Raw genomic sequence first — 9,132 nt, forward strand, 5'->3', positions numbered from 1 at the left:
ATATATTTTCAATTTTCTATGGCTTTGGTGTACAAAAGCGTTCGTTTTTCGGCCTCTTTAGGACATACAGCGCTCCCGGTGGTGACGACTGTCTGTGGTAAAATTTTCAATCAAGTTTTCAAACAAGTGACGACACCTTATCAATACACCTTGCCTGTGGCTATTTGTACGACTTTTATCATTCTAGGGCTTTAATAGGACAAAATAAATAGTACGATTGATAACTCACGCTGATGAAATATGAGCAAATTTAGATAACCAGTTAAATTAATTATTAATTATTACCAGTTGACTTTGTTTTCAAAAAATAGCTATTTTGTGGGTGGTTAAACAATTAGATCAATGGGTAGAGAAAAATGAAATTAGTAACAAAAAAGCTTTTCGATCTTTCGATGCTAAAACATCACTTTTTAAAAAATCAGTTGGTCAAAAATGTGTTGCTTATCTTGGTCCTATATATTACAATTCTATGCCTTTCTCTATAAAGAAGAATGTTAATATTAATTACAATTATAACAAAGCTAAAAAAATAATTAATGATTGGCTACATGTATCATTAACTGTAACGTCAACCTTATTATATTCTATTTTTAATTATCTCTTTTGTATTGTATAATTACGCAATAATAGTGTTTTAAATTTTAGTTTTTTAAGCATATGTATCAATTTATAACTCTCTATCTTCGTCACAAGCTTAGCTTACAGAAGATAGATAATTCAAATGTACAATTAATGTAAAACTGTATATTTGTTTATTATAAATAAAAAAAAATACAATAACCAATAATAATGAAATAACTCATCACTGCCGTTCAATGTCCAAGGTCGATCATAATAGTGTCTACAGTGCTCGACTTGGCAAAATTAAAGTGAGGGGACTCTGTTTAATTTTAAAAAAAGAGCGTCCCCACCACTATTGTTAAACGTTGTTGAGCCTCGTGGCTATGACCCCCACACCCCTCTAATAACCCTTTTTTAATTAATATAAAAAATATTTATAAATAATCAATTAAAAAAACAAGACATAGGTAATTACTGTATGTACCTATCATATATATTATAGTTATTAATAATGACAAACTCAAACAGATAATAAAATAAAACTAATTAAAAGTTTAGTAATAATTAGTTAATATTGTTAATTAATTTATAGAACCACGGTAATGAAATAATCCATAAGACAAATTATGATGGTATCTCACGCATATTGATAAAAATGTAGAATGAAAAAGCGTCCACTGCGTTCCCGTTAAAATAATAGTAGGGGTACGCTAACATTTCTGAAAGTTAGTTGGGGAACTCCGTTCCTCTGCGTACTCCCCAAAGTCGAGTACAACTGATAATATTAATTTCTATTCCAAGACGTTTATTTCTACTTTTACTTATAAAAAACTAAAACCTATAACTTTCTATTATTAAAAATTTGATTTTAAGTTGTAGTGATGTAATGATTTTATATAATATTCGATAATGTAGGTGTATTATTACATAGGCGCAATTTCAACTTTTGACTTGGGAGGGGGAGGGGGGCTGAATATATTATTAAAGGCAAGCAGGCCATTGCAATATAGCATATTAAAATTGTATGTCCTAGGTTTTTTGGGGGGGCAACTGCTAAGTTTGGGGGGCTTAGTTTAGGCTTAATTTATTGACAAATACAATACATGCAATCATAAATAAAACGATTATTAACAATTCGAGCGTTGCTCGGTACAAAAAATAGAGGTCTTTATTCCTCTAATTTTCACCTCCGGTGTATAATAATTTTTATTTTAACTAAGTGTCAAGTTTGTAGCTAAGGTTAGGGCTACTTGGTTCTACATCTCACTCTCTGGAGCTTCCTTTCGGGACATGATATTTTCGACCATCGGGGTTAGGTTAGTTGGCAACTTCGTTCCGCATCTCTTGCCACGGCCTTCGATCATGTCTTCCATGAAGGGCGAGCAGAGAAGGTCCACTATATAACCTCTTATGGTGACAATGTATATAAAACAACTAGATAGCTATACAATTACTATCTATATAAATCTATATAGATATATTTATAATTGTATATATTTGTGGTTGTTTCAATCAATTGAAAGATATCTCATGGTAAATGGTAATGGTAAATGGTAATTAAAAATGTATATCATCGTACATTATTAAAGCTCTTCCACGACAGACACCTTGTAGTCGACCCCACTTGCGCTCCAAAATCATTGCATGTCCAGTTAAGTTAAAAGTTAACAAAAAAATAAAGTTTAACTAGTTAAGTTAAAAATTAAGATGGAAAATAAAATTAACTTAACTCAGTTAAAAAAAGTTAATTTTTTTTAAAGTCAACATATTCATAATTCATCAATTGCCCTAGTATTTTGATTTGTACGGACATTTACCAAGACGCTTAGCACTGTGCAAACATAAAACTTAAAATTATTATTATATTTCATTTTTAGCAGAAACTTATAAGTTATAGGTTAACTTATAAACTTTAAATTATACTAAAATTGTTAGAGTCTAGAGAAGATATTAATTATTAGTAGTAGTATACATTTTAATGTAAGTCTTCTATCCTAGTAAGACTTATTATATCTAGTACCATAATCACGGTTGTAGATATACTGGTTGCACAACTTTATAAAATAAATGGACTCTCTCATAATTTTGTTATCATAGAATGAAGAACTAATGAGGGCTCCTCGTGGGATATTTTTGAAACATTAATCATATTAAGCCATAGCCTATTCAAAAGTTGGCCGCTAGGGCTCACCACAATCTAGTTACCCGCCTTATTAAATTGTTCTGTGCCTTATCGCAAAACATATTGAACGGTCCATGTGTTATAGACAATTTAATATAGGAGTGTAACCAGTATATCTTAAACCGTGACCATAATAGTCTATTATTAAAATAAAATCAATGAATAATGATAATAGTATAATACCTACCAAAAATTGTTTCCATTTTTATTTCGATATTGTTATTTTCTAATCTCATACGTTTGCTTGTATTTATAACGAATACGGCAATATAAATTATAATTTATAAATATCTCGGACAACTTTTTGTTTTGTCCATTGGAATTATTGTCGTATTTACCAGAAACCAGTATATGTTATTGATATAATGATTTCCATTTAAAGACTATGATATTTAGTTTTAAACCTGTTTTTGGGAATTGGAGAGTTAGATAAAACAAAAATCGGATTATTCAATAATATAATTCGTGAAAATAGCCAGTCCATACAATGGATAGAATACTAATTATTACTCTTTACTGTAGTAGGTACCTATAGAATATAGATTATAATATAATTTGATTATTATGAATTGATGATATTATATTATTAGAAAAATAAATTACCAAAATTGAATGAATAAGTTTTCTCTTGGTTCCACACATGATAAAAAAAAAATTAATTAACTTAACTGTACAATAATGATAATTAAATTTAAAAAGTTAAGTTAAGACAATACAAAATTTAACTGAATAAGTTAATAAGTTAAAAACAAAAAAACTAACTAGTTAAGTTAAAAAGTTAAAAAAAATTATCTTTTTAACTTAACTTTAACTTTTTAACAAGTTAATGCACACCTTTGGGTATAGCCTATTTGTGCCAAAGTAAAAAGGTACATTTTTTCCTTAACTATAGTAAACATACAATATATTTTGTATAACTACGTTCTATACATACGTACATATTATATTAGTAAAATAACAATTACTCTTTGTACTAAAATATATAAATAGTATGCTTTGCAATTTTTAAGGTTATATAATATTTTTCCTTCCTTTTCGTTTGTCTCTTCTTTTTGATCTCTACCTTCTTCTAATTTATGCATTGCGTCGTCTTCTGTCTATATATTAAACATACAATAGGTATATTAAATTGTATAACTTTGTTCTATGCATATGTACAATGTACATATTATTATACATATATATTAGTAAAATAACCGAATAATATAATGTTTTGTACACTTTGTACTAAAATATATTAATAGTATGCTTTTCAGTTTTTAACGTTATATAATATTACCTTCAAATATTTTACGCCACTCATCAGCCACTCTTCAACCAAAAACCATTTTATCTTCATAAAATATTTGAATGTATGCATTAGTGTTATTTGTAATATTACCAAAATACGTTTCACGGCTTTTAACGTTATTCGTAGAATTAGTATAACGTTACAAAAAAATTCTAAAAGGTCATTAATAGTTAGTGAATAAGAGTCAGGTACCTATGTATATTATATTATATTATTTTATATTATACATATAATATGTTTGGTTTCAAAATAACAAATAATGCATAAACATTTATATTGTTTATTTACGGTTTTCCATAGAGATGTGTTGTCCTAGGGAACGGATTTATATGTAATTAAGATACAAATATATGTCATTCAATTGCTATAGGTTTATATTATAATTATGAACCCTCCTTCTAGAAGAATCTAAAAATAGTAAAAATGTATTTAAGGTTTTTAATGTATTTTTAATATTTTGACCTTTATTTTTCATACTAGAAAATATTATTTAATTAGCTATTAAAATTATGCAACATTTTAATACAAGCAACCCTTGATTAATAATTTACCTATATCTGATGATATTTTTTAGGATTTAGTGATCATCTAAATCCAAATTATTTTCATCTATAAATGTATTAAAAACAACAGTGATATTTTAACGAAAGTTTAATATTAATAAGGTGCGTTGCAGGTACCTAATATTTCCCAATTTATAAATAGTGATGGGGTAAATAATTCTTACACTGAGATTTTGAAATTGTTATAAAAAAATAGCCTGTTAAAAATAAAGAAACACGTTTTTTTCGTTTTAACGAAATTCTATATTATCATCGTTCCATAATCGTTAAAAAAAAAAACCCACGTACAATGACATAAGATACACCCTGTAGAGTCGATAGAGGCAGTCTATAATCGGCAGTTGATAGTTTGATGTTCGAGAATGAAGAGTCATTGACTCAGACCTGAAGAAGACACGCGTACGACCAGCTCAAGTCACATTGGATATCTGCACCCACGACACACCGTGGCCCGATTGGTAGCTCTCAGTTATAATTTATAAGTATACCTAGTGCATATTATTTGATGTTCAATAAATAATAAGATTCGATATTGTAGTAATAATAATACATTAATATTTAATAACAGATACATACATATATACTTTGAGTACTTTGCTTCACATAAGGTAACCCTGATCCCTAGTAACAGGGCCTGATTTACGTATGTGCAGCCGGTGCACTAGCACAGGGCCCCCAAATTTGAAGGGCCCCTCCCCTTTCCACACTTTGCTACCATAAATAAAAGATATTTTTAATAAGATTTAGTAACTATAACCTATTTAAGGAGACCGCAGCAGACGTAGCTTTCATACTTTTAGACTAATAATAATGATATAATAATATATTAGTCGAAAAAATAAGTTATCGGTCAGTGATAATACTATAATTCAATGATATTATCAACAATAATAGTTAATTACTGAATTGAGAAAAAGAAACAATACTTATGAAGAATTAGAAAAAAATTTGGTTTTCTCTTTAAAGATATGGACAGATCAGAAATGCAAAAATGTTCCAAAAATATATTGGATACATATTTAGATGATTTAGATTCTGATAATTTTGAATGTGAACTGATTCAGTTTCAAGAGTTGAAAAAGTCATTTTTTGGTAATAATTTTTTTGAAGATCCCCATTATTGTTTGAAATATATTCGAAGAATGAATATACGCCATACTTTTCCCAACTTGGACATTATATTACAAATATATTTATCAATGCCGTGCACGAACTGTAGTAGTGAAAGTTCATTCTCTGTACTAAAAACGTATAAAAAATCGAATGTGCTCTACTTTAACACAAGAAAAACTGGACTCTTTATCATTACTGGCAATCAACCATGATGTTACTAAACAGTTAATATTTGAAGACGTAATTGCTGAATTTGCAAAAAAAAAAACAAGAAAAAATGTCTATTATAATTAAATAAATGAATTGAACTTTTTATTGTTAAATGCACCTAATATTATTTTTAAAATTTTTTGTTAAAAGAGGCCCCCAAGGTTTATAGTCCACGGGGCCACTATTTCAGTAAATCAGGGCCTGCCTAGTAATAATATCACACACCGAGGTCGAGTCTCCAAAACCTCGTTAATATAATCAGAAAGACACCTAAACAGCGGTAAGAGCGAAAGGTGAAGAGGAGACGTTACATCGGTTACTGTGGGTGAGAGTGCGAATGGTTTGGACACATGTGTATGTGGCAAGGATTTGTCACTAAATACCCTCCTGGTCACCCATCCGGGAACTATAGTCTATAATGACACAGACCAATGCGTACACTCAGAAAATGAGAACACGTTTTGTGACTGATTGTAAGCACCGCGCCACACCAAGCCCACATTGACAGAGATTAGAGATTTAATCACCGAATTTGCACTATGACCTTATTAAGCCGGGGTCACATGATGACACAGGTAATACAAATATTCTGTGTTTACAAAAGGTTGATATACTGTAAACATGTATAGAGAATAATTAATAAACAAATGTAATAGGTGTGTTATAAAATAAATTTTTGCGTTTTATCTTAAAACATTACTATATATGTATAATGCGTAGGTAATAGCGCACAATTTCATAGGTATAATACGTAGTATAATACCTACAACAATTTAACACTTGAGCAAGGCTGGGCATGTTAACTACTTTTTTAACTCGTTAAGTTAAGTTAATACAGCAACGTGTAAGTCATAGTCAGAATTTGTTGTTAGGAAATCAAAAAAGATATTTTTCTGACCCTACTTTACCAATGATCAGAATTTTTTATTTGATTCATCATTTAAGCTTGCTGACCGATTAACCAATGGCAACCAAAAAAATATATTCTAATTTCTACTAGTTATTTCTCCTAAGCCAATAGCAACCATTATTATTTATTATAGACAAAAATTAATTTAATTCATTTCAAATTTCAATTTGAAATTTCTATAGTTTTAGATTCTGAGCGGAGCGATGAATGTAGTGATTTTACGATGATATATGTTTTTTATTTATTTATTTATTTTAGATTCTGAGTGAAACGATGAATGTATTGATTTTACAATAATAGGTATGTGTTGTTTTTTTTTGTGTGTGTCATCACGGTTTGGGGCAGTTTTACTGCATCGATTTTCTTCAACAGTATCTTGTTCGGATGGAAAATAAATCTAGTTGGTGCATTCGGGAGGTCAAACATTAAAATTCCCAATAGTTTTCAAAAGCGCCGGGAAAAACAACATAAAAATTAAGAAAAAACGCAAATTTTTACGTAAAATCGGTTTCCCACAAAATCTATTTTGGTTTTGGTGTAACTCTAAAACAAATTACCGTATATATATGAAATGTTCACTGTTGTTTACATTCACGTTTTATATATACAATAACATTTTCAAAATATTTTGATTTGTTTTGAACTGTTTACGGACATTTTCAGCTTCCAATTTTATTAGATTTTTCTATAAATGTCAATAAAACTATATTTTTTGAGTAAAAATACTTGAACATTTAATACAAGGCTCCTACTATATTGTTACAATGACATTTGAAAAATATTAAAAATCCTTAGTCACAGTTTTTTTTATAAGCATTTAAAATTCAAAAATTGAAAAAATATGGAAAAATCACGAAAATTAGCAAACTATTTTGAGTTAAGAATTCGTAAAAATTTTTCTTTTTAAATCTAAGATTTTAAAATATAATACAAGATTCCTTATAAGATTATCTATCTTTATCAAAAAAAAAGTCTTTATTTTGTAGTTAGAAATTTATAAAATGTTCAACTTTTATAGCTAAGGATTGAAAATGTAAATCAAGGTTCCACGTAAATAGGTAAATATATAAATTAATTTATTCACAATAACGTCATCAAATATACTTAGTAATATCATAGGCTGACTGATCGTTTTCGATCAGAATCATTTTTCTTAACACCCGTTTGCCTACTTTTTTTAATTATACTTTTACCTAGGTACTAAAAAATGTCAAACCGACATTAAAATTCAATTATACTTTGGTAGCAACTAGCAAATGAAAAAAAATACATGGGGAAAATTAGATACCTACATGCAGACTAGGACATTATTTATATACAATTCGTTCAGAGGGTTGTTTAAATAACATTTAATTCGAATAAATTATTATTCGGTTGAATTTTTCACAATTTATTATTCCAATAAAAATGTATTTTTAAGATAACATTTTGCTCAACTCTGCCTATATGGTACAAGTAACAGAGTAGCTTTTATATTTTATTCAAATATTACTTACATATTTAGTATTACAGGAGGTACCTATGTTTTAGAATTGCTTTAAATGCACACTTATGTAGTACCATAGTTATATATCGTCTACTTAAGAGGACGTGATGGGATATGTGTTGTCTCCATCTTACAAATGTACAACATAGCGGTTTTGCGCAGGATAGAACCACTCCCTAGCAAATACCATGGTATTTGTAGTAGAATTAGGTACCAAAATTCCACAACACACAGGGAACAACTTGATAAAAACAAAAAAAATCCTAATGTTCTCAAACTAATTACTTTAATTTTATTTATGTTATCTAAATAGTAAAAACGCTACGACACAGATAAAGTTGTTACCTATGCGTTGTGGAATTTTTGGTTATTCTACTATAAATATCGAGGGAGTGGTTCTATCCCGCGCCAAATAGTTGTTTGCTATTTCGTACATTTGTAAGACGGAGACAACGCGTGCGGGTATCACGTACTCTTAATAAAACATATTTTTCCAAATTTTAAACCCAAATCCCAATAGATGTGAATATAGGTTCAGTTTTATTGCTTCTAAATATTTGACATGCATAACAAAATAGCATCTTTCTTAAATATTAATACTGTATTCGAACCAATTGTTATTCTCATAATATGTAAAAAAGTCACGTTTTTGAGAACTAAATTTTGTCAAAAGGAATTGCTAAATATTATTTAATAAAAATTAATAATATTATTAATTAAGTAGCTACATAACAACTAATAATAATAAAATGCATTATCTATTATAAATAGGTTATGTCGTGAATAATAAATGTATAACTTACTTTTAGTTGTGGT

The sequence above is a fragment of the Acyrthosiphon pisum genome, chromosome X, assembly GCF_005508785.2.
Source record: "Acyrthosiphon pisum isolate AL4f chromosome X, pea_aphid_22Mar2018_4r6ur, whole genome shotgun sequence".
Lineage (NCBI taxonomy): Eukaryota > Metazoa > Arthropoda > Insecta > Hemiptera > Aphididae > Acyrthosiphon > Acyrthosiphon pisum.